Consider the following 26,539-nt stretch of genomic DNA (forward strand, 5'->3'; position numbering starts at 1 on the left):
AAATTTAAATATTGTAATTAGGAAATAATATGATTCATGGTCCCTTTTTATTTTATCTAAACATATAATTTACTATTTTACGTAGCTCATGAATGCTAAGTCGGCGTATTATGAGGTGGTTGGTTCGGATATTTGCTTTGATCATTGTTGGTGATTCTTGCAACATACTATCAAATTTGGGGTAACAACATCAATGGACAAAAACAATTCGCCTATTCCTCCTCCTATTAACTTGGATGATGATGGGATACAAGAAAATGAGATGGTGCCAACTATAACAAGACAAGCACGTCCTAAAGGACAAAAAGCCAAAAGCTTGCCATGAAAAAAGGGAAGCAAAGTGATGTGGATGATCAAATGCAAAAAGCCTATGAGCAAAATGAGCGTAAGTACTGACAAATACAACAACTTTTGGAGGAACCTCAACTAATTGAGAAAATATCGGAGAATGCTCGTACAATACAAGTTGATCCATCAAAGTTCACCCCAATGAAGAGGAGTTAATGGGAGAGGAAGCAACAAAGGATAATGGAGAAGGAGGAAGACACCTCTAGCATCCCAATACAACCACAAGATCAAGTACCCACCCAAGAAGGCTATTCAAGCTTGGTGATTATGTTTCTCTTAGTGAAACACAATGGATTTAATCATTTTTAGAATTGTGTATGCAATTTCATTTTAATTTGGTTGTTGTTGTTAACTCGTAGTTGCTTGGTTTTATTGAATTAATGAAATCAAAGTTAATGTTTTATTATGACAAGTATTATTTTACTACTCGATAACTTCATTATGATAAATATTTTATTTACGTGTAAAAGCATAGCACATAATAATACAATGAAACAAGGCCATGACTGTGAGCCCCTGAAAAAAAATTTCTATATTTTTCCGGCATTTCTAACATGCTTATCGACATTTTCTGAAATTTCAAAAAATATATTTTTAACATATAAACTTTGCATTAGACTACGCGTCGTCATGAGTGCGTAGATATTCATGGAATATTTTTCCGCCGCTCGATTAATGTTCTACGCTATTTTAAAGGTTACAAATCCTTAAATCGCATTTTCAGAAAATATATATCTTGATGCATGATGAAATAATTGTGTATTATTGAATGATATGGAGGCCTATATATAGGCATTACAAAAATCACAATCCCGTAGGATTCAGAGTCCTAATCTATTACGGAGATGCTAATATATCTTCTAACAGAAAACCTATTAGGCTAAGACACACAAAAGGGTAGAATAGTAATTCTCCCGGAACACTCTCCTTGTGTCACATGCCTAGGTTTCATGGCGCACAATGTTGCCTCGGTAAAAACCTTGTCAAGCAAAACAAAAACCTCTTGGTAAAACAAAAAGCTTGATCGAAGAGAAAAAGAGCACAACGCACCAACTACTTAAAGATCTTAACATGTGATGTAGACTCTCCCTAAAGTCTACCAAACTCTAAAGTTCCGATAAACGACACATGCCAATGCTCTTCACATGTTTCACAAAAGTAGATTTAGGCAAAGACTTGGTGAACAAATCCGCAACATTGGATTCTGAACTCACTTGTTGAACATTGTAGAAGAACTTGGGCGAAATATGCTTGGTGTTGTCTCCCTTGATAAAACCTAACTTTGTCTGCTCTATGCAAGCTGCATTATCTTCATAAATGCATGTAGGTTGATCAGTTGTAGAGGATAATCCACAAGAATCACGAATATGACGAACGAGTGATCGTAGCCAAACACATTCTTTAACTGCTTCATGGAGTGCGATGATCTCCGCGTGATTCGAAGAAGTAGCAACAAGATTTTGCTTCGTGGATCTCCAAGATATCGCCGTAATCCCAATGGTAAATGATGGTTGCTCGATTACTCGACATCAATATTTAACCCTGTACGCTTCATTAGTAGTATAAAGCAAGAGGGTATCGTTCACAAATCGGGGATCCAGCTAGGTCTTAGGATCACAACACTTAACACAAATTCATAAAAATATAAAAGAGTTTGATATATAGGATCGGTATCAAAGATAAAAACAGAAAATAAAACCTAAACTAATATATACATGTGATCAACCAACCAACACATGAGCAATCACCAAAACAATTCACATAAAGAAATCGAAACAAGTTCTATGTCTACTTTTGGAATCATGCCTAGACCTCCTTATGAACACTTAAGGTTGGATCATGCAATTAGGGTTCTAAGCAGTAACCTAAACACAGACACTTAACACATGCGATTAATACCAAGCAGCCATAATCGAAATCTAACATGTTCATCTTCATCATGTAATTCCAAAGCCATGCACATTGAATTCATTAAGCATGTCACCTACTTAACCATGCAATTTGAAATTCACATATAAGAGAGTAAACGTGTTCTTAGCATAAGTCTTTAATCCAACAACCAAAATATCATGATACAAGCATAATCATAACACTTAGGAATTGAAATTATTCATAGATAGTACACGGCAGAAACCAAAACAGAAAATTCATAAAACCAAAACATGAATTCGCATCTTTATATAAATTGAATCAAATAGCTATTTCATAGAAAAAATTGAAACAAGATTACACTACACAAATCGCATCCTCATCCAAGAACAAGAAAACCAAAACCGAATTTAAACATAGAGAGAATCATGGTTACACTTTATCAATCATCATTTATAATCCAATTGGAAAGCTGAAATCTTCTTTGTTATGGACTTTTATTCATGTACTCCAAATACAACTTGATGTAGGAAACCAAATCCAATAGAGAGAACACATATGGCTGCACGGCAGCTCTCCTTATTCAACTAGGAATAGCTAGGCCGGCCTCTTCTTCTCCTTGTCCAAGTATGATTTGTCTTTCCAGAAAAGAAATCGACGATTAAGGAATAGGAAAGAACAAAAATAGGAAAGTAGAATCCTAGTCGAGTAAGGAATCCTAGCTCAATAAGGAGTTCTAAAACTTAGCACAATTTCATCATCAATTCATCTAATATTCGTCATAGCTCTACTTAGAACATACAAATGACAATTATGAACCTAAAACACTAAATAAGAAGTAACAAAGCATAAGAATAGGGTATATAAATATTAAGAACGTCACACTTTGTGTTCCTATCAGTAAACACATAACCAGTTTGAGAACGAGCCTTGTGAGGGTCAGAGAGGTACCCTGCATCGGCATAACCAACTAACAAGTTGTTTGGAGTCTTAGCATAGGGGGAAGGAGCTGCACGGGACCGGTTGCTGCTCTCGGCAATGTGCACGGTCTCCACGCCATGGCGGCCGGCGGCGTCGCTGCGGCGTACGATGGCAAGGCCGGGGCCGATGACGGCGGTGGTATGGGGAGATACCGTGGCGGTGTTTTCTTTGTAATAGGGGTAGAACAATCCCATGTCAAGGGAACCTTTCAAGTACCGAAATAAATACTTGATTCCATTCCAATGACGTAGCGTAGGCGCGTAGCTAAATCTAGCTAATAAGTTCACTATGAAATATATGTCTGGTCTAGTGCATTGAGCAAGATACAATAGTGCCCCAATTGCACTAAGGTATAGAACTTCAGGACCAATAACTTCTTCTTCATCCTCTTTAGGACGGAATTGATCATTTTTGATATCTAGAATTCGGACGACCATGGGAGTGACAATGGATTGCCTAGATCCATATTGAAACGTCGAAGCATCTTCTGCGTGTAATTCGACTGATGGACTAAGATGCCGTCAACCCCATGCACAAGCTCAAGGTTGAGACATAATTTCATCCTCCCTAGGTCTTTCATCTCAAATTCCAACTTCAAATAAGACATGGTCTCTTCAATCTCATCAAGAGTACCAATTATGTTCATGTCATCTATGTAGACCGCAACGATGACGAATCCGGAATTTGTCTTTCGTATGAACACACATGGGCATAGTTCATCATTCTTATAACCCCTTCTCACCAAGTATCGATGCAACCGATTGTACCACATTCTTCCAGATTGTTTTAACCCGTACAATGAACGATGTAATCTGAGTACATGAGCACTCCATGGTCTGGAGGTACTTGGTGGAGGTAAAGGTAGTCCCTCGAGAGCTTTCATGTATATCTCTGCGTCAAGATCCCCATAGAGATAAGCTGTGAACACATCCATAAGCTGCATATTTAGTCTTTCGGACAGTACCAGACTAATAAGGTAGCAGAAGGTAATGATGTCCATAACATGAGAATAAGTCTCTTCATAGTCAATGCCAGGTCGTTGTGAGAATCCTTGCGCCACGAGTCTTGCCTTATAATGCACGATCTCATTCATCTCATTGCGCTTACGAAAGAAGACCCATTTATGTCCAACTGGTTTGACATCTCTTGGAGTCAATTCAACCTTTCCGAAGACTTCTCTCTTCACTAATGAGTCGAGTTCTACCTGGATTGCTTCCTTCCACTTCGGCCAATCTGCTCTGTGTTCGCATTCAGCTACAGAGCGAGGTTCAACGTCGTCTTCAGATATGATCTCATGTGCTACAGAATAAGCGAAAACGTCATCAATACATGTAGTGGCTCGGTTTCGGACCGACCGCTCACTTGTGTAGTTCACTGAGATATCGTTGTTCTCTCGCATCAAACAAGGTTTCATAGCGTCCCAAGATAACACTTCAGTTGATTCATGGACATAGCTGTAATCAGAGACTACTTTATACGATGGTGATTCATCATTGATGACGCATTGTGCCTTAGTCATTCGCTTCTTTCTAGGCTTTGAGTCCCTAGAGTTTATCGGTCTCACCCTTTTCCTTTGAGGAGCCGAGGCCGAAGCTGCTCCTTACCGGGCAATCTCAACATCGTTGCCACAAGGGGCATCGGCAACACCACGGCGTACTGTGGTGCCGCTGCCGGCCTCCGTCCCACTGGGAGTGGCGGTGCCAACGTTGCTAGGTACAGGAGATTGTCTTCCACGCCCGGATTTTACGACATCCAACTGTGCCGGTACATTTGCAGCGGGTATGTTTGATCTCGTCATTTTAGCAATATCTACAAAGTCGTCAGGCATCGAATACGCCACTTTCTGGAGGTTGATAATGCGTTGCATTTCTAATTCAATTTGAGAAGTGCGGGGATCATAATCACACTTAGTGGGGACACACCACGTCAATTCCTGACGTTCATTTGGAATGATAACATTCTCATCTCCCTCTAACGATGGGAAGCATGTCTCATCAAAGTGACAATCTGCAAATCTTGCAGTAAAGAGATCTCCGGTGGTTGGTTCTAAGTAGCGGACAATCGTTGGGGAATTATAGCCAACATAGATACCTGATCATCTCAGAGAACCCATCTTAGTATGCAGTGGATGCATAATAGGCACATAGATGGCGCAACTAAAAATGCGTAAGTGTGAAATATTTAGTTCGTAACCAGTTACCATCGGGTATGCACTAAACGCTTGGGGAGCCAAGGGTCAGAAATGAATAAGTGTCGCTGCATGCAACAATGCATATCCCCACGCAAAGACCGGCAGGTTAGTACCCATAACCATTGCCTGAGCAACAAGCTGAATACGCTTGATGATAGCCTCTGCTAGACCGTTATGTGAATGAACATGAGGAACATGATGTTCAACTTCGATCCCAATAGACATGCAATAATCATCAAAAGTTTTGGAGGTGAATTCCCTAGCATTATCTAAACGAATGGATTTGATAGGATAGTCGGGGTGGTGAGCCTAAAGTTTGATTATCTTAGCTAATAACTTAGCAAATGCAGCATTCTTTGTGGATAGCAAAGCGACGTGTGACAAACGTATCGATGCATCAACCAATACCATAAAATATCGAAAAGGTCCGCATTCTGGTTGAATAGGTCCACAAATGTCACCTTGGATATGTTGTAAGAATGGAATGTTCTCGGTCGAAGCCTTAGCAAAATAAGGACTTGCTTGAAATTTTGCAAGAGAACAAGCTTTGCAAAACAAGCGATGGGCATCAGAAATGGCCATGGAGGCATTAGAAAACACGGGAGGCATCACAAGTTCCTGTGAAGGAGGGGATGCCACCACCGACGGCATGAAAGCCGTGGAGCTACAGAGAGAGGCAGGCTCGGCCACACCGTGCGATGCACGGGTAGGCACGGCCTCACTGTGTGGCTCACGGGTGAGGTGATCCTCCAATCGCATCCGGGACTTGAAAAATGGATGACCATGTGAATTCTTAAGAATTTTAATCATCATATCACGTCCAGGGTGCCCAAGACGGGCATGCCAAAACATATAAGAATCCGAATCACAAAGGTTGTGTTAACTGCATATGATTCAAAACTTCGAATGGATGTAAGATACAAACCATTCCCGAGACTCTTCATCTTCTCTAAGATGCGGCGCTGGCCTGCTTTCTCAGAGGTAATACAAATATATTCCTCTCCATTCTCAACATAAGTATCGAGGTGAAAACCATTGGCACGTATGTCCTGAAAACTTATCAAGGTGCGGAGAGACTTTGGCGCATAAAGAGCGTCTATGACGTTGAGAGTCGTACCATTAGGCAACATGAAAGAAGCAGTGTCTCTTCCTTGAATGATGGATTTCGAGCCAATCATTGTAGTCATCGAAGAAGTCGAAAACACTAGATCTGTGAACAACTGCCTGTGTCGTAGGACAGTGTGGGTGGTTCCGGAATCAGCTAGACATTCGATTTCGCCACGGGACATCTACAAAATAAAAATTAATAGAGTCAGTGACACGGGAACAATTCTATACAATACGCCGTAGGATATTGTAAGAAAGGGAATCAGAACAAAGTGCGATCCCATCGAATGTATCACATGGAAATAGTACTACATTATTCAACTAAAGAGTTGGAAATCATGGTATTGAAGCAGTGAAATACCAAACAGTAAACTAGAAGTGGTAGAAACCATCCAAAAATAGTGTGGAAACACACACAAAGAATGTCGGTGAGTGCATATAACTGACTTGGAGAAAACCGGAAAACTAACCGGAAAACCATGTCAAAAGAACTCAAAACTGGGTGAAATTTGGACTAGGAAAATGTGGCAACAAAGACTGCTGGAAATATGCCAGAAAAAATGACGATAAACGACGAAAAAATCATCAGATAACTCGCCGGAATCTGGCGGCACCGATTGCCGGAAAACCAGCCAACGGCGGCTGGAGCTGGCCGGTATAGAGGCCGGAGTTGCAGGTCCGACAGGGGAGGCCTGCATGAACCGGATGGCGGTGCCGAAAATGGCTAGAAGGCGGCGAATACGCCAGAAAAACGCCAGAAAACGTTATGGAAACGTCGGAACAGTAACCGGGTACGGCCAAGGACAAAACGACGTCGTTTTTGATGTTCCGAGGTCCGTTTTCCAAATTTGAAGCTCCAAATTCACATTGTAGTGTTATTGGGGTCTCATATAACCCAAAAGCGTCCAATTTAAAAACTACGTTAGTTGCACACGTTGATCATCATGCTAAGTGTAAGGTAAATAAAATTCTCAAAGAGATTGTCTTGTAAGCAAGAAAATGAGAAATTTTATTGAATGCCAATCTTTAATTCATCACACATGAACTTCTAATTCCAAAATCAAAGACTATTACAAAGTCAATGAAAATAACAATGGCAGTTGGTCATAACAATACTTGAAATCATAAAGCTAAAGAAGCTAAAATGACTAATCAAAGTCGGGATTATCCATGGTAGCGGCCGGAGGCTTAGCCTTAGAAGCAAGGGGCACAGGCTTCATGGAGATGTGGTGAGTCTCGATCTCATGGTCCTCATCCACATGATTCGATTCGGGTTGTAGAAACTTCTTGTAGGTAGAGTAAGCCTTGATCATCTCTTTGCTAGCGCGACAATCACGATTAAGGTGCTTGAATGAGCCACATTTGAAGCATGGAGACTTGCCATTACCAGAAGTGGAGGCATGAGGAGGCGCACGGCCCCTTTCAAGTTTGGGACGGGGACGGCCTCCCCCGGAGGGTGCGGCGCCGCCACCATCACGAGTCCAAGTATTTGACCTAGGCCGGGACCGGCCTTGTTGCCTCCCACCACGAGAATTGTTGTTTTGGTGCTGGTATGGAGCGTTCCTTGATTGATTGTTTTGCTTAGGAGCTTTCCCATAGTTAGACTGTGGCGTAGAAATATTTTTAGTACCAACAAGTCTATTGTTGTTGTTGAGGAGGATATCAGAATGTCTCTCTTTATTAGTCAAGAGCGCCATTAAGTCGGGGAAAGACCGGATCTTCCATTCCTCTACATGAGTGAGGTACGTATGAGCTTGAACCTCATAGTTGATTGAAAACGTGTCCAATGTCTTATTGCGAAGATCTAGGTTGGTCTTGATGACACCAACGGTGCCAAGATCGGATTGCAAGCATAGCATATCCTGATTGAAATCATCCACTCTCTTATAGTCCAATATACAGATTTTATCCCATCTAACGGTCAATTCAGGAAAATTTTTATCATGAACGTTGTTGTATCGCAAGCGTAGTTTGTCCCATAATTCTTTAGGATCTTTTACGTTCAAGTATTGCCTCTTAAGAGTTGCATGGATGTGACGTCTCAAGAAGATGAGAGTTTGAGTCTTAGCCATGGGTGGGAAATCAGCAGGAGGGTCGGCAAACATGCCTACGATCTGCCGGCTCTCGAAAGCGAGCTCCATGTCGGAAACCTAGCGGTGGTATAACTTTCCTTCTAGATCAAGAAGGCCAAATTCAGGTCGAGATGGCGATGACATCTACAAAAATGAATATGGAATCACATTAGATTCAAGTATAATAGGAATTAGAAGGGGTGACATATATGGTCACAAGAAAAATTGATGCAAACGGCGGTACTCACGATCGCACCCAAAACAGCGGTGCACTCAGGCGACCACACGAAAATCGATAACTTCCCTTTCAAAACAATCGTGACTCCCCCAGGTTCATCACACAGAAAACATCGACCAAGAGGGGAAACCCATCCCTCTATAGTATCATCGGTGTTATAAGAAATGCCGGAATAAAGACAAGAACAAGACTAATAGTGTCCGATATAATATATCTATACGTTAAAAAGCGGGAACGTTTATGAAAAATTTACCTTTGAAGGTTTGTAGTAGACGGGAGTAGATTCTCTTGAACGAAGATCTTGCTTGTGAAGTTCGCGTTTCTTGCGTGAATATACGGGAGGAGCAATTTTAAATGCATTGATGTGGTGACTTGCGGGGCAAAAAGATGTTTTTGCGGAGCGAATGCGGAGGGGACATTGCGGGGCTTCGGGGCTGGATGCAGGGGCTGCAGGCAGGAGGTCGCGGGGGCAGAAGCGGGGGCGGAGGGGGCTGCAGCGGCGACGAGCAGGAGCGGCAGGCAGGGGCTGCGCCGAAGAGGAGTGCTGACGGGAAGATGCCGGAGGCCAGAGACGAAGGCGGCCGGCGGTGGAGAAGAAAAAAACATTCTAGGGCTCTAAAAGTTGAGGGTTTTAGGGCAAAGTGCGTGATAACGTGATGCATAATGAAATAATTGTGTATTATTAAATAATAGGGAGGCTTTTATATAGGCATTACAAAAACTACAATCCCGTAGGATTCGGAGTCCTAATCTATTACCTAGATTGTAATCTATCTTCTAACTGGAAACTTATTAGGCTAAGACACACACAAGGATATAATAGTAATTCTCCTGTAACATATCTTACATTTTAAATCTCAACCTTTGATGTTCATCATCCAATCTCCAACATTAGTTTTCCTTTAAAAGAGGCCCAACCGTAGCAACAACCCACATCCAAAAACCAGTGTTCCCCACCATTCTATCTCCCCCATCGCATCTCCCTATCTCTCTCCTATGTGGCAAAAACAGAGCAGCACCGTGCCACCCTTTCCAAGCCAAATCTCCACCGTGCAGTGTCGCCACGTCTCAAGACCACCACGATCATGACCGTCCCTCTCTCCTCTCCCCGACAGTTCCCACAGACTCGACATGCACGCCGCTTCCGGCGAGTCTGAGTTTTGAAGCTACGGGAGTTTTGAAGCGGCGATACCTCGAGCTCCGACGACCTCGGGGAGTTCTCTTGGTAAAACCCATTCCCCATTCTTCTTGTGCTATTCGATCTGCTAGTTTTTGACAAGAAAATTATAACCTTGGACTCACCGTTTCTGCATGTCCTTCGAACTCTGGCGGCAACAATCTTCGATTCCAGAGGCGAGATTCATTTTCTGGGTTAACTGCGGAGCTTTCAACAGTGCCAGAAACGTCTGGGAGGTGAGGAGGAGGTCGCAGCAGCTTGAAACAGCGGTGTTGGAGCTCGGAGGCGACAGGATCGGCTTCGGATCTTGGTTGAGGTATCCATCGATCTTGAATCTCTTTGTTTTTGATGTGGTTGTGTTGGAAATCTTGTTCTGATGATCATAGCCTAGTTGGATGTCGAATTTGGTTAAGTGTGGGAGGAGTTGTGGCCGGAGAAACCCGTCGGAGGAGAAAGGGTAATTTCTTTGGTTTTTACCACGGTGAAATTACCCTTTTACCGTTACTGTTTTACCTTGACAGTAATAAATTCAAATATATTGTTTTACTGTTACTTTTACTGTTTCAGTAATAATTTTATTTACCTAGGCAGTTTAACTTTGTAGCATTAGGTAATTTTTGTTAAAACTATTTACTTCGGTAAATAAGAAAAATAATTAGTTTTTACCAACGTTTTACCATTTTAAAATTCGGTAAATGTAAGAATTAGTCTTCCAGAAGAATAAAATAACTTTCAATGATTTAGTGATATTCACATTTTAAATTAAAATGTCAACTTATGTTAATCGTAAACTCATACTCATAATTGAGTAAACAACCGACGATTTCAAAACCTCGACTTGATTAGCCAACTTACCCAACCAGTTAATGTCTGTTAAATTGACCGAAACACTTTAAACGTTACCAACTCTTTTTTCACAACTTGCGTAGTGACTTGAGGGACGTGAATCTACGTGGGGCACGAGGAGCGAGACTTCAGGCGCAGACTTCGGCACTGCTATCTCAGGTAGAGTGAGCCGGTACCTTCCGGGTTAGTGGTTTTTTATATATATAATATATATATTATACGTCTCTTGTCGCATGCTTGCATTTATTTACATTTTATTTTGGTCGTATTGTCTCGAGACTGACTCTCTTATTTATGTATGATTATAAGTCGGTGATTCCGTGTACTGATATCTGCCACTGCATGTTTTATTTTTATATGGTGAATCCTGCATCTTAATGTCCGGGCACAATCATGGTGATTCTGTAGTCTTGATGTCCGGCACTGTGTGACTTATTACTACGGTAATAATCGTGTCCTGATGTCTGGCACCGTAGTACATTATTGGCTTTCGGTTTGCCCGAAGGCGAACCTTAGAGCCAGTCGGGTTGGATATACCTTATCAGTGTATTTGATATATCGGGCCAAGTCACATAATTTACATCTGCATGATTTTACTTAACTTGTCCTAAACTTTACGAGAATTGTTATAGTCGCGGTTTGACTTTTGTTACATGTTTATACGCTAATGGTGTACATATATACGGTTATATTTATATATATGTATATATATATATAAATGATTTTCAAACCTAACTACGGTTGGATCGTCTCACCCGCATCGGGTTAGCGAGGACGAGTGTTCACCCATACTTTTCAAGTACCTGGCATCTGGTTTGTGAGGACTTGGACTAGGTGCTAGTGGTGTTGCTTCACTCGTGGTTTACTTCTGATACCGAGGAGCCAACTTCTAGTGCGATTTCTTTGTTTCTCGATCTCCGTTGCTACTTCAATAAACGCATTGTCGCGTACTTTGTTTATTTGCATTCAGACTTGCTTTCCTTTCTCATTGGTCATACTTATTATGATGACATGTTTCATTCACATTGTTGTTAATTGTCTCAGAACTATTTGCTACCTTGCTCTATTTTGTAATGCAACCATTTTGCTTCATATCTGGATTTCATTTGTTATTTATGTTTACCCCTAGCCTTGTGATCGTGAGTTGGTGTTGTCAGTGCGTAGGATCCCGCAGCGATTGACACTAATTTAAGACTACGGTGATTACTGTTGCATCTCTCGACCGAAAATGGTCCTGGGGTGTGACAATGACCACTAATCATGATAACATAACTACTTATTAAAAGCACTAAAGTTCCTCTAAGTCTCTAGTTGACATCATCCTCTTGTAGCTTCATGTTCCATAGGTGATCGACTAGATCTTCTTAGAGGTTTTTATTTATCACTGGACATCTAACCTCCATGTATCAGGGTAAAAACTGATTTATAAGATTTGGATTGCGATCGACAATAGTGTCAACACCTTTTGGTCTTTCATATATTCGCTCATTCCTTAGTTTGGTTAGGATATCATTTATATCAAATCACACGGCTTCATCTTCATCGTGCTTGTTTTCAACAATCATATTATGCAAGATAATACACGTCATCATGATGTATTGAAGATTCTCTTTACTCCACCCACGAGCTAGTCACTTATGATTGTCCAACGAGCTTGAAAAATGTCAAATGCTCTCTCCACGTACATTTGGTATGCTTGCTGCATCTTTGTAAAATGTTTCGTTTGTGGACTCCTTGGGTTTCTAATTGCAGCTTGAAATGCACCACATTTTGCATATATGTCATCAACTAGATAATAATATTGGTCATAATGCCTATTACCAACCTCGTAGTTCACCTGAAGAGTTGCATCACGACACACATCATTGAACAAAAGTGAACATCCAAGGACATTAATATCGTTGAGGGAAACTGAAAGTCCGAAGAAAGCGTGCCAAATTCAAGTGTCATAAGATGCCACTGCCTCTAAGATGATTGTTGGTTTCCCCTTATAGCCAGTGTATTGCCCTACCCACTAGATGAACAATTTTTCCATTACCAATGCATGCAATCAAGGCTCCCTATCATGCTTGGAAACCGTCCCCAGTGCCTTGTCGAGCAGTCAGTGTAAATCCTCCAGTGTTGGTCAAGAGAGGTGAGTCTCGTGATACACATTCCATATTTGAAATATCCTAGAAATTTATAATAAATTCATAAGTACTTTCGGGATATTATTAATTTGGTGTTGGTCTAACTTTTCAGTATGAGTGTGAAACCGAAAGTGTTCGAGTGAATAGTTACTCAGAAATGTTAGAATGAGGGGTCAAAGAGTTGGCATTTAACTCATTGGTTTTCTCATAAAACTTTCTTGTTGAAAGTCATAGTGCTCGACGATATGAGTTTATAGACACGTGACACACATAATTCAGAAATCTTCTGAAGAAGTTATGATTAGCGAAAGTAATCTGGTTTTGGAAATTTTAAGTATAAATAGAAAAATTTACCATTAAAGTTTCATTTTGGCACATAACCATTTTCTTCTCTTTCTCTTAGTCGTACACCTCTTCAGTATCAAATTCATACAACCCGACCCGGCTTTTTCGGCACCGCCTAAGGTCGCCACCAGCCCATATCGACTTATCCCTCAGTCGTAAGCTTCCATTTGGTGGTGGCTTGCACCAGTTTGCGTTAGACTACGTGAATCGAAGGCTCCAAGACGACCCGGAAACCCGGCGGTGACCTAACTCCCATTTCCAACTTGTTCTGTCGATTCTGATACCTTATGGCAATGACACCATCCTAAACTCCGTCACCTCCTTCCTTTGGTCGTACTTGCAAGGGTCTATGGCCTCATTTCTGGCTCAATACTACAAATTAAAGCCTTGATGAGGGGGCGGCAAATTTCTTTGCACTGCCAAATATCTTGTAGCTCCGACGATGACTCTTGGGGTTTTTTGAAGCTTAGGAGATGTACATCAGTCCCTCCATGCCTCTTGAAGCAATTTGAAGTGTAGAGGCAGATTGGAGAATTTGAAATTCTAGGGTTTCAACCCTCTCCTAAGTGGAAGTGATTGGGAAATTTTTGATCAAATTTGGGGTTGCTTCAGATATGAAAAATGTTCTTGAGACTTTGTTCTAGGTGTTTGATGTAGTGGGTCACATCATTCAATGCAGCAGCTTATGGTGAACTGTGGCAATTACTTTGACCCTTTTTGGAGTATTTTTATACTCTATGATGATATTTTCGTCAATACAAGTATTTTGGTATATAATTTGTAGTATTTGGTAGTCAATGAGTATGTTAGAGTTTCGTAGATTCACCGTATTTGGTGGTTGATCCGTGTGGATTTAATATTCCAATCCACTATGGTATCATATAGCAATATGTTGGATAGTTCAAAGACTTTAAAATTCATAAATAAGGTTGCGGGCCAAGTGGCCTTGTTACAGATTTTAGTTTTAAGTGGGGGAAGTAGGATCGTTGTTATTATGTCTCAAGTGTTAATGAGTTACAACATTGATATGATTATGTATGTGATACTTGATATAGAGTGGGTTGCATTGACTAGTGACTTTTGTATTATGTGTAGAACACGCAATAGGAGTTGAGGTGAGTAAATTTGACTTATTACAAATTTAATTTGAGTTGTTAACATAGTCCATGTATCTTTAACTTATACAAAAAAATGTTATAAAAATATGTTTTGGTTTAAAATTACATGAACTTAATCGTCTATGGTCATGGGTAAGTAAAATGAAATTTTTAATAAAATGATTTTAAGAGGTTTTGGTGATTATGAACTATGTTTTATATTGAGAATGAATTTAGAATATGCATGTTGTTATTGATATAGTATAGTCTATTTGTATATGTGCAATTAATGGTAATAACAATATACATATATAAATTACTATATGAAATTCTATAATGCTATTGTTGCTTAATTAGTTAATGTTGGCGGATGAGACCGAAATGGAAGAAAATGTACCTTATGGTAAATTAGTTTATTGGCATGGTTTTGTTTATATTGTGTTGTTACAAGAGTCACTTGAATTTAGGTACAATATTATCATGAAGAGATTGATAGGTTGTACGAGTTGTTTTTTACTTGAGTTGTGTTAAAAAAACTTCTGGACTTCGAACCTGAGTCACAGTGGTGACAGTGGCAATCAAATCGCGAACCAAGCCTTTGGCCGGGTGATTGGTTATGATCAGTTAGAGCTCTAGTATATCTGTCATTACACAACATAATGGGTAACCAAATGGGGTTATTTGAGTCTCATAAGTGCATGTTTTTTAAAGGAAATTTAATTGTGTTATGTTTGTGTTAGTTGTTTAGTTGTTAAATTCTCAAGATATGATTTTGTTATTTGTTTCCCTTTGAGAAAGAGATATTGTATTTTAAAAGAAAACCGAGTGTGAGTCATTATCATGGTTACCAAATTGAGGTTTCACAGTTTCGGGTTGAGTTGTGTGTTTACTTGTTTCTTTCATTTGTTGTATATTGATGTGAGTTCATGTACTATGCTTTCATGCAAGAAATACTAATCTCTACCATGCATTTATGTGAGTGTATTATGTAGATTTAAATATCATTGCTTATATATTATAATTATGTTTATCTTGAGTCAAGTTTACTCATATGAGTTTAAAAACTTATTGAGTTCATTGTTTACAATACGGTGCACAAATCCATGGTTTAGGTAGAGGTGGCAAACGGGCTGGTCCATTTTAAGTGGGCCAAAATCGTGCTCGTGCTCAGGCCGGCCCATTTACTTAAATATTAAGCTCGGTTCAGCCCACGGCCCAAGCCCATGTTTGGCTAGATGCGGGTCGGCCCAGCTCATTAGCATTATATGACACAATTAACATAAAACAAATTTTGTAATTAAAATATTTCTTTTTTATAAATATTTATAATAGTAAAATAAATAAAATGTTACAATACATTTGATAATCTTATTTCTAAAACGCTACATATCTCAAAATTATGATTTTTTCATCACTACTTTGATGATATTTGTAACATAATGTAATAAAAATAATGAAATAATCAAGAGATTTATATGTATAAAGTTTAATAATCCATGTCACTACCAAGAGCATGATTGAGGGCTTTATAACGCCATCAACAAACGAAGTTTTGTTCACTCTCTTATAGCATGCTCCTATCAGTGCAATATTCTAGCGTTTCATTATTATAATTGTTTAAATATTTATAGAAATAATATAAAATTATGTGTTTAACGGGGAGGCCCACCGGGCTAAAAACGTAATATGAGAATTTTCTACGTTTTTGAATTTAAATTTTATTATCCAAAATTCGGGGTGTGACAATATTGCCTGGGTGGAATGCTCAATTGTAGTGAATTTTTTCCATATCTAGGTAATCCTCACACATGTCAGTTGTTATGCCATAAGCGAGCTGCCTCATGGCACAAGTCAGTTTTTGTTCGGTGGATAAGCTGACACTCCCAATAACATCCCTTTTCAGAACAAAATATGAATGATAGTTGGCCACATTGCGCATCATCATGTTAAAGACCCAAGGTTGCATTTTATATCTCCTACGAAATATGTTTGGTTCATACCTGCATGGATCTGTGAAGTATAAGGCTTTCAATCATGGATCCATTATCTCTCAATCTTTTGCAATATACTCGTGACCTTTTGGAGAACCCCCAATTGAGGCTCCTCCATATTTTGGATTAGCAAGGCACCGGCATTCATGAACATAAATCTTCGACGGTTTCTCGCGGCAGCTTCTTCTTAGTCTTTCATTAAATATTTTGTCAATCGATTCATTGCATAAAGTATTAAAGAAAACAAAAAAAAATGGATTATCTAAACAGAGGGAGAATGTATAATGGGAATATATGAGGTGTTTTTGAATTTGTGAGTATGAAGGTGAGATAACATCTATATTTAAGGGAATTGTTATTAACACACCTTTTTTTTTGTTATTAACACATTTTTTATATTTTTTATTAATTTTTAAATGTATCATACTATTTTTCCTTTGTTGTTATTAACTTATATTATTGATGGGGTGTGTCAATAACAAGTAAGGGTGTGTTAATAAAACTATCCTAAATTAAAAATGTCTATTTTTACTTTATATCTTTACTACTATAAAGTGAGCACTTAAATATCACTAAAAAATGAACTTCTGAAAACACTATTTTCATATCTCACACTGACAATCAAATAAATATAGGTATTACGGTCAAAATATAAATATTTTCATAAATAAATCACCCACTTATTCACATTGATAACTGTCGACTTTCCCACACCCATAACCCATAGGGTGTGTGCAGTTTCTAGTATAAATTAAACTAGCATACTTGTAATAAATATTAAATATGGATAAACATTATACTAAATCATATTTGAATCAAAGTAAAATGAATGTAGGAGATGTGAATTATAGGCACCACAAATAAGACCTATTGTTTGAGATGTGAATTATAGGACTCATGAATAGTGTTAAAGGGATTTATAGGACTCATGAATTATGTTAAAGGGGGTGACTTATTCTTTGACTCATGAATTATAGGACTCATGGATTACAACCTATAGCCTTTTGATTTTTATCAGCCTCAACTAAATCCTAAACATGATTTGACTTCATGGACTCAATTTCTGCATTCACGGCTTCAAGCCATTAAAAGAGACTGGATCAATGTCTGTTACAAATGCATCCTCAATTTCTTGAGAAAACACTAAAAACACACTTTGCCCTCAAAAAGTTGGAGCTCTTTCTCTCTTAGATCTTCTAAATTCATGGACTAGTTCAGGTTCTTCTTCAGGATCTAGTGGTTTTGCATTAGTTTTTAGATTTTCATTATTGTATGCAGGTTGATCTATTTTCATATCTTTTGAAATATTTTGAGTTGATGGCTCAGGATGTGTTTAAGTATTCATTTCTTGCCCTAAAATTACAGTTTCAAATAAACTTTGATTTTCTTGAGTCAAATATGTGATATTTGGTGAAACAACTTGATTTTCTAGGTTAAGTGAAACTCCAGAATTTTTTGTGATTTCTGCAAGTTTAGTAGATAAATTTACATAGTCTGCATTAAATTGAGTCTCTCCTAAAAATTTAACATGATGAGTTTCAAAAATTCTGAGAGAATGTTTACTTCAGTAGAGTTTATAACCCTTAGATTTTTCACTGTAACCTATAAAATGACAACTAACTGACCTTGGATCAAGTTTATCTAAATTGAGATTGTAAATTCTAGATTTTGCATTACATCCCCAAACATAAAAATGGTGCAAGCTTGGCTTTATACCATACCATAATTCAAAAGGTGTTTTATCCATTGATTTACTCAGAGCTCTATTGTCAATATTATTTGTAGTTCTTAATGTTCTTCCCAAAGTTTTAAAGGTAAACTTTAGCATGCCTAGGAGTCTGTTGTATGAATTTAATAAGAGGCATGTTCACTTCCACCTTCTTGAAGATGTCGAGTATGGCTTGATCAGAGTCATCCTTCTTTTGCTTTGCAAATCTATTGGGGAAGGGAACACGAGGAAGATAATTAGTTGAAACCAAACCACTAGAGTTAGGATCCTTACCTTTGTCATGCACGCATGATCTCCTTGGGGTAGAGGCACGGCATCATTAGCCTTAGAGGAGGCAGGGTCCTTCTCTAAGTCATTGACATTGAAACTCTCGGCCTCGTTTCCTTTAGAAGGCACGATCTTTTTGGTTTGCTGCAATGGAGCATCCAAGATCCTCCCACTTCTCGTCATCATGGCTTTCACGTTAGGATTAGGCTCAGTTTGGTTCGGTAATTTTCCTCCTTCATGGATCTTGCCCATGAAGTTGATCATTTGTCCCATCTACTTCTTAAGCTCGGTTATGTCCTTAGAATGAGCTTGTTGGCCTGTAACTAAAGCTTGAGTAGCAGAGTTTAAATTTTGTTGCCCTTGAGCAAGGGACTTCAAAAGTTCATCATAATTAGGTGCAGATACATTATTCGAACCATGAATATTAGAGTTAAAGGGAATAGAACCTTAAGGTACCTGAGGCCTCACAAACAAACCTGAAGGACGAGGTCCTTGACCTTGAGCATTGGACGGTTGAGCATTGTTGTTCCAACGAAATTTTGGATGATCTTTAAGCCCATGATTGTATGTGTTCGAGTAAGGATTGTATGAAGTTTAACTCTTCTTTAGTCATTGCACCATTTGGAAAATTTTCGGTTGTGTGATCTTTGAAAGAATAAATGCCACACGCTTGAGTGTTGATGCTCGAACCATTGAATTCCTTGACTAGAACATCAAGCTTCCTTTCTAAAGTAGGCATCTGATTTCTTGCATCAACATCATACACCCCACGGCTCTTGCTTCCTCTCTTCTCCTTTGAACTAAATTAGCGATTGTTGTCGACCAAGTCATCAATCAAGGTACAAGCTTCTTGACCAGTCTTGTTCATGAATGTGCAGCCACGTGCTGAATCCACCATGCTCTTATTGGTGGTGTCGAATCCTTCATAGAATAATTGCACCAAGTCATCCAACGAAATACCATGGTGAGGGCACTTCCTTTGTAGTTCTTGAAATTTCTCCCATGCCTCATAGAGTGAATCACCATCCTTTTGGGTGAAGTTCTGAATCTCCCTCTTAAGTCTTTTCGTGAGTTGAGCAAGGAAGAATTGCTTTAAGAACCTCCTAGTCATTTCGTCCCATCTGGTGATGATTCATGCAGGCAAAGAGTACAACCAATGGTTAGCATCGTCCTTAAGGGTAAATGGAAACAATTAAACTGGAATGGAGAAGTTGGCTTCATCAGGCGGAGTGAAAGCAATGCATGAAGGTGATTCAGGGATGGTGGGGATGAACACATTCCTGAGTGCCATTGGAGTACCAACAAGAATTATATCACGGTCCGCAATTGTGTCTAACTCTGAATTGAAGACGAAGGGGAAGGAAGGGTCCTCCTCTTCTTCTGATCTAAGTGGAGAGTTTAAAATTCAATTGCTTGGAGATGATTCGAAATCCAAGGGTCCACTCGTGAAAAAGTTGTTTAAATCTCTAAGTGCTTGAATTCGATCTTTGAGCTCTTGTATTCTCTTAGATATTTCGGACATGCATAGTTCCTGTGACACGAAAGTTATAGAGTTAGCATCGAAGAATATATAATGAAGTCATGAAACCATGCCCTTCCTTAGTCATATACACGACACACTTATGGAAGAGGCACGGCAACTATATTGTCAACTTTACAAACAGTTAGTTCTTTACGTTTACAAAAGTTCATACAATTCACAAGTTCTTTTTGCCGTTTCAATTGTTGAACGATCGATTGATTCTAAGTTGTAAACCAAGGTGGACGTGCGGCCTAAGTATGGATGCCTAGACACAAGAACAAGTCTTTGTTTCAGAAGGCCGTGTACCTCAATTAGATATAGTGAATATGGTAGGACTCATTTGTTGAACTACGGACAGCGAACTCCCTATCAACTCCATCACCGAGATGTATGTCAGTCAATAGTTCTCTGAGATCCAATTTTGGTTCCATGCACCAGGGTAATAAGAGAGCGTGCCCCTTACTCAGCTGGACTTAATCTTGGGTGTTAGACAAATCTCTAAGTGTTAATAAAAGCCGCCCTCGACCTCATGCAAACCCGAGAGCTAGCATCAAGGGTTAAGGCTAATATTAACAAAATGGACTTTACCTATTCCGTTCGATTTACAACCTATAACAATCATTCACTCAAGCACCAAAACAACAACCTAAGATATATTTACTATATGTACAACGAAACAAGATAAAAATATACAAATGTACAATATGAACAATGAATTCGAAATTAAAAGTTAGGGATCCATCTCTATGGATCCCCAGCAACGACGCCATTTGATAGAACTCGATTACTCGACATCAAATCCAATCGGGAAACACATATGGGCTGCACGGCATCTCTCATTGTCCAACTAGGAATAGTTAGGCCGGCCTCTTCTTCTCCTTCTTCAACTCGGACATGACTTCCTTGTCTCACTAGGAATGCATCACGGCATCACTACTCCTTGTCCAAATAGGATTTGTTTTTCCTGAAAAGAAATCGACGATTGAGGAATAGGAAAGTAGAGTCCTAGTCGAGTAAGTAATCCTAGCTCAATAAGGATTTCGAACACTTAGCACAATTTCATCATCAAATCATCTAAATTCGGCATAGTTTTTCTAAAACATACAAATGACAAATATGAACATAAAACAACTAAATAAGAAATAACAAAGCATAAGAATAGGGCATATATACATTCCGAACTTCACACTTTGTGCTCCTATCACTGGCGGTTCTAGAGGCTGGCACCGGTCGGAAATTATTCGCCTCCTCCGTGCGCACCTCTTTGTAGTGGTAGCTTGCACTAGTTTGTATCATGTGGCGTGAATCAAAGGCTTGAAAGTGACCCGACAACCCGGTTTTAACCCAGTTCCATTTCTGGCGATTCTAGGCTACGGCACCGATCAAGTTGTAACGACCCTAAAATTTCGAGCTTAAAAACTCAAAATTTCAAAGTCGTTAAACAATAAACAATTTCAATGAAATCGAAATCATTTAAAATACACAGCGGATCATTACTGAGTTCTCAATACAACTCAGAAACCAATTATTACAACCCAAATTTATAATTCAACATTACATAAGATGGAAATGTAATAATCCTCACAATCTCTCACAAAACTCACAATTAAATCCACACAAATTCTCACACACAAATCCATGCTAGAAACCTCACCACAAGCAGGATACGAACGACTTCGAGTCTCCGGAGTCGTCACTCAATCTCCACTAATCAACACCTACGGAATTATCCCCTACACCATCGAATTGGTGCACCGGGATTGTAAACACAACCCGGTAAGCTTATAGCTCGTATGAGTAAAATGAAAATATAATTCGCATATCAATATATACGAAAAATCACAATCAACAATTATAAATGCCCTCATGAGTCAATGGACGGCCCATCTGGTTGTCCCAAAAATATATGAAATGAAAGTGCTAATGAGAAATCGGGCAACCCTTCTGGTCACCCAAAGACATTTATAATACGGGTACTAATGAACGCTGGTACACATCTGTTACCCCTCACGTAGTACACCGCTGATATTGGGTAACCACCCGCTACCCAACATCCAAAACAATCTGAGTACTCATGAGCCGATAACCACCCGTTACCTCACATGCAGTACTCCGGCAGACAGACTAGAGCTCTAACTGTATCGTAACTTTCACCCGGCCAAAGGCTAGGTTCCGACTTGCCAAACACGTACAATAATCTCACATCATATTGTACAAAAATCAAGTCCGAAGACAAATCAACATTTTAACAATCTCCATGTTAAAATTCATGTACAATAATCTCACATCATATTGTACAAATCAAAATCACATGCTCGATAAAATCTTGTCATCGAAATGACATCATCACGATAAAATCATAACAGTACATTATATAGCAAACTATATATATATGTACTTATTTACCATTTATACAATATATATATAATCCACTATATCGTATACGTGTCATAATTCATAAACACGTCCGAAAACAAAACGTTTAACAAACACATATTAAAATCACGTACAATAATCACACCTCATATTGTACAAATTAATTCACATGCTCGTCATATAATTCTCGTCATCGAAATGATCAATTCCAATGAATTCATAACAGTATATAATATAGCAAACTATATATATAAGTACTTATTTACCATTTATACGAATATATATATTCCACTATATCATATACATGTCGTATTTCAATATTTAAAACTCTTGCAAAAATCTTGAATTCACCGCAAGGGTAGATTCGTAAATATGTGAGATTTTACTCACCTTATCGACTCGAGCGTAATTCCACAATTTTCCGAAGAAAATTCATTTCCTTGATTTATCGATCACCTTGAAAAGATAAGAAAAGAACTTAGAAACTTTTTGTAAACCTTTAAATGCCGAAACAGTAATAATCAGTTACTGTTCAGTAATTTTCGGTTTTACGAATTTACTGTTCACTGAGTACTATTCGCTGTTTACTGTTCACTGAGACTATTCACTGTTTACTATTCACGTATTTACTATTCAAGTATTAATGTACAAATACACATCCAATACGTATCTCTGTACGAGTACATACTGTTTACGTATTCCTGTACGTATAAATACTATTAAAATGTACGTACTGTCTCAGTAAATAATAATTACCTAATTACCCTTCCAAAATTACTTTTTACCTTTACTAAAAGTAATTTACATTTACCGTACGTAAAAATAAATTACAAAATTACCCTTTTCGGAAACACTGTTCACGCCGCCGCACGCGGCGGCGCGTGGGGTACACCCGCCGCCTCCGGCAGGCCACGCGTGGTGCTCACGCGCCACTCACTGTGGCAGCGCGTGGGGCCCACGCGTCGAGCCTAAAACCGGCGCGTAGCACGCCACCGCCGCCCCATTTCTCTCATTTTCTTCCTCCTCTTCCTCCCCACGGCCTCACACCGCCTCTAGGCCATTCCACGCACTCACAAGCGCCGCCTAAGGCGGCGGTGCTCCATTCTCCACCTACACCTCCGATCCTCGTCCAAAATCCTCCCAATCGATCTAAAATTCTCCCAATCAATCCCAAAACATCGCACAATCACACACCACAAACAATTTCATCAATCCTTACCTAGATCAAACAGTGGAGCTTCGATCGAGTCGATTCCTCGAGGAGATTTCGTCGCGTCCCCTCCTTCGATCGTAGGTGTTGCAGGGGTTGAGGAGTGATGGAGGCGCACCTGCTCTGCACCCTAGCTTTGTCGGAGAAGAGCTTGAACGACGGCGATTCGTAGCAGAGGTCGAGGTGCGTCGACGTGACGAACGGCGACGAGGGAGGGCACGATCTTCTCAGGATTTGACGAGGAGGGCCGTGCGAGGCTTTTGAGAGCGGCGGTGCGTGACACGGACCACGGGTCGGCGTGATCGTCGGCGAAATTTCTGAGAGAGGGAAGAAAATCGGGGAGAGAGCGAGAGAGAAGAGAGAGAAGGTGATGGAGGCGCGGGGTAAGGAGAGAGAAGAGGGTTTCCGAAAATGGAAACCCTACTTCTGATTAATTTCCTTTTATACCCCTTTCTAAATCGGAAACTAACTTTCATCGTTAATAACTTTTACGTACGACGTCCGATTGGAGCGCGTGACGTGTCCATGAACTTGTATTGACGAGCTCTACAACTTCCGTGAAAAAGTTTTCACAAACGAGTGACGGAATAAAATCGATATATTCGTTCGGAAACGTAACGTTTTTCTAATTAAACGTTCCGAAAACATTTCCGTTTTCGTTTCGAAATGTCGCGAACCACCAATTGTCGTCTTGAATTAATTTCACAAATTTAGCACTTTGAAAATACTCGACATTTAGTTTCGAAAATTTCGGGTTATTACACAAGTTCTTTCCTTCTCCTCTATTTGGGACTCTCTGTGGTGCTGGCTTGCACCATTGCATGTTGGATTAGGAGCATCGATGCTTGGAAGAATGGTTGCAAATTGAAAATCGTCATGGCTGCTTCTGCGAGTTCCGGCGAGCCAAGGCCATAGTGTGGAGCAGAATGTCTTCTCCTTCTCCTCACAAGCATCTGTATTGCGCTAGTGGTTCCCGAATTGATGTGGAAGTTGTATATTGATGTATGCAATGCAGTTCGTTTGTAGTGTTGGGCAGCTTTTGAACAGATAACATAGCATGGACTTGCTTGAGAACCTGAAGAATATGTTCAAGATAATCACCCTCATCCGTCTTCAACTCGGCTAGGGACTTGCAGTTATTGAGGCACATTGTCTGCGAACTGTACTTGAAGAAGTGATATCTTCTCATCACTATCAAATTGTCATGGTTTTCCTTTGCCCACGCCTCTCTCGTATCATCAAGGATCAAGGCATTAGAAACTTCGCAACCATGCACAAGATCCAGACACTTCTTCTGCCCTCTAGAGCTGTGATCTTCACATGATATTACTCTAGAGCCAGAAGTGAACCACTCTTTTCTAAGGTCAAGCAGTTGAGTTGAGCCATTCGCGATGCGTAGGCTCGACTGTCTGTCATGTATATGTGCATCTCAAACAACTGACTAGTTTCCTTCAGAAATGTCCTGACTTGGGGCCTCAACTTGGTTATCATGGTGGAATCTATGAACATCACCTTGTAGAGGATCGTGATCATACGTTTTGGCCTTCAAGTATTCTTCTTGGGAAGATAGGCGATCGATTGCAGTGGAGTGCAGTAGTGTGTGATCTAGATCAAGTACCAAGTGTCATTTCCTGTTTTGCTTCACCTTGTGAATTCTTGATGCAGATGAAATCGGGATAGGTGTTAACTAATGTATAAGGAGCACTAATCGGTCTAATCCTAATCTTATTCAGATTAGGGTATATTCAGAAAAAAAAATTGAAATTTTGGAAAAACCTAATGGAAATGTTATTTCCATCTGTACCCCTGCATTTGTTTTTTAATTTTGGAGCCCTTTTTGTTTTTGGGCGGGAAAACCAAACCTAATCTCAATGTTGTATTGAAAAAAAAAAACCTAATCTCAATGCCAATCCTCTCGGTCAAAACTTCACCTTCCAACGTGTCAAAACTTGCGAATTGGAGACAAGTTAGTTTATCTCAGGTTGCTAATTGGAGAAATTCAAGTAACACTTAGTAAATAATCATCAATTCAGTAATCAACCCAATTCTTGACAATAGAGATCTAAAGTCTAAAACCCTTTTCACAACGGATCAACACCACTAAGCCCACAATCATACTTTACCCATTTGGGTTTCAAACATCCCTCAACCTCAAACATTTGCAATACCACAAACGAATCTGGCATAACTCAAATTGTAATCAATTCCAAATCAACCTTTTTCAATAATCAGATATAAACTTTCTAGCGAAAAAGAAAAAAGAAGAGAGCGAGAGACTTAGAGGCGATTTGGATTGGGATGAATGCGACGACAAGACGACGTCGTTTTGGCCGATAGGGTTTTGACTTTGGTGACAGGAAAACAAAGGAGACTCCCACTTAGTTTATGGCGCGATGGAATTTATGTTTACTATTTTTTTTCCGCCATTTCCGCCAATATGAGCAACAACATCATTTCCGTTGTCCCAAACATGGGATGAACGACCCTAAAATTTCGAGCATAAAAACACAAAATATTAAAGTCGTACAACACTAAAACAATCTCAACGAATCAAAATCATTTTAAATGCACAGCGGATCATTACTGAGTTCACAATACAACTCAGACAACCAATTATTACAAACTAAATTTATAATTGAACATTACATAAAATGGAAATGTAATAATCCTCGCAATCTCTCACAAAACTCACAAATAAATCCTCACAAGTTCTCACACTCGAATCCACAATAGAAACCTCACTACAAGCAGGATAATGAACAACTTCGAGTCTCCAGAGTCGTCTCTCAATCTCCACTAATCAACACCTGCGGAATTATCCCCTACACTATCGAATTAGTGCACCAGGATTGTAAACACAACCCGGTAAGCTTATAGCTCATATGAGTAAAATGAAAATATAATTCGCATATCAATATATACGAAAACAAATCCACAAATCAATCATTATAAATGCACTCATGAGTTAATGGACGACCCATCTGGTTGTCCCAAAAATATATGAAATGAAAGTGCTCATGAGAAATCGGGAACCCTTTTGGTTA

General features: G+C 39.4%; 1 non-coding gene across 1 annotated transcript; it reads left to right on the plus strand.

Moving 5' to 3' along the window:
• Positions 1–19,343: 19,343 nt before the first annotated feature.
• Positions 19,344–19,450, plus strand: LOC126804278 (small nucleolar RNA R71). Its single transcript, XR_007673232.1, has one exon. It is a non-coding gene; the product is annotated as a small nucleolar RNA R71 (small nucleolar RNA).
• Positions 19,451–26,539: the final 7,089 nt, after the last annotated feature.

The sequence above is a fragment of the Argentina anserina genome, chromosome 7 (genome assembly GCF_933775445.1).
Source record: "Argentina anserina chromosome 7, drPotAnse1.1, whole genome shotgun sequence".
Taxonomy (NCBI): domain Eukaryota; kingdom Viridiplantae; phylum Streptophyta; class Magnoliopsida; order Rosales; family Rosaceae; genus Argentina; species Argentina anserina.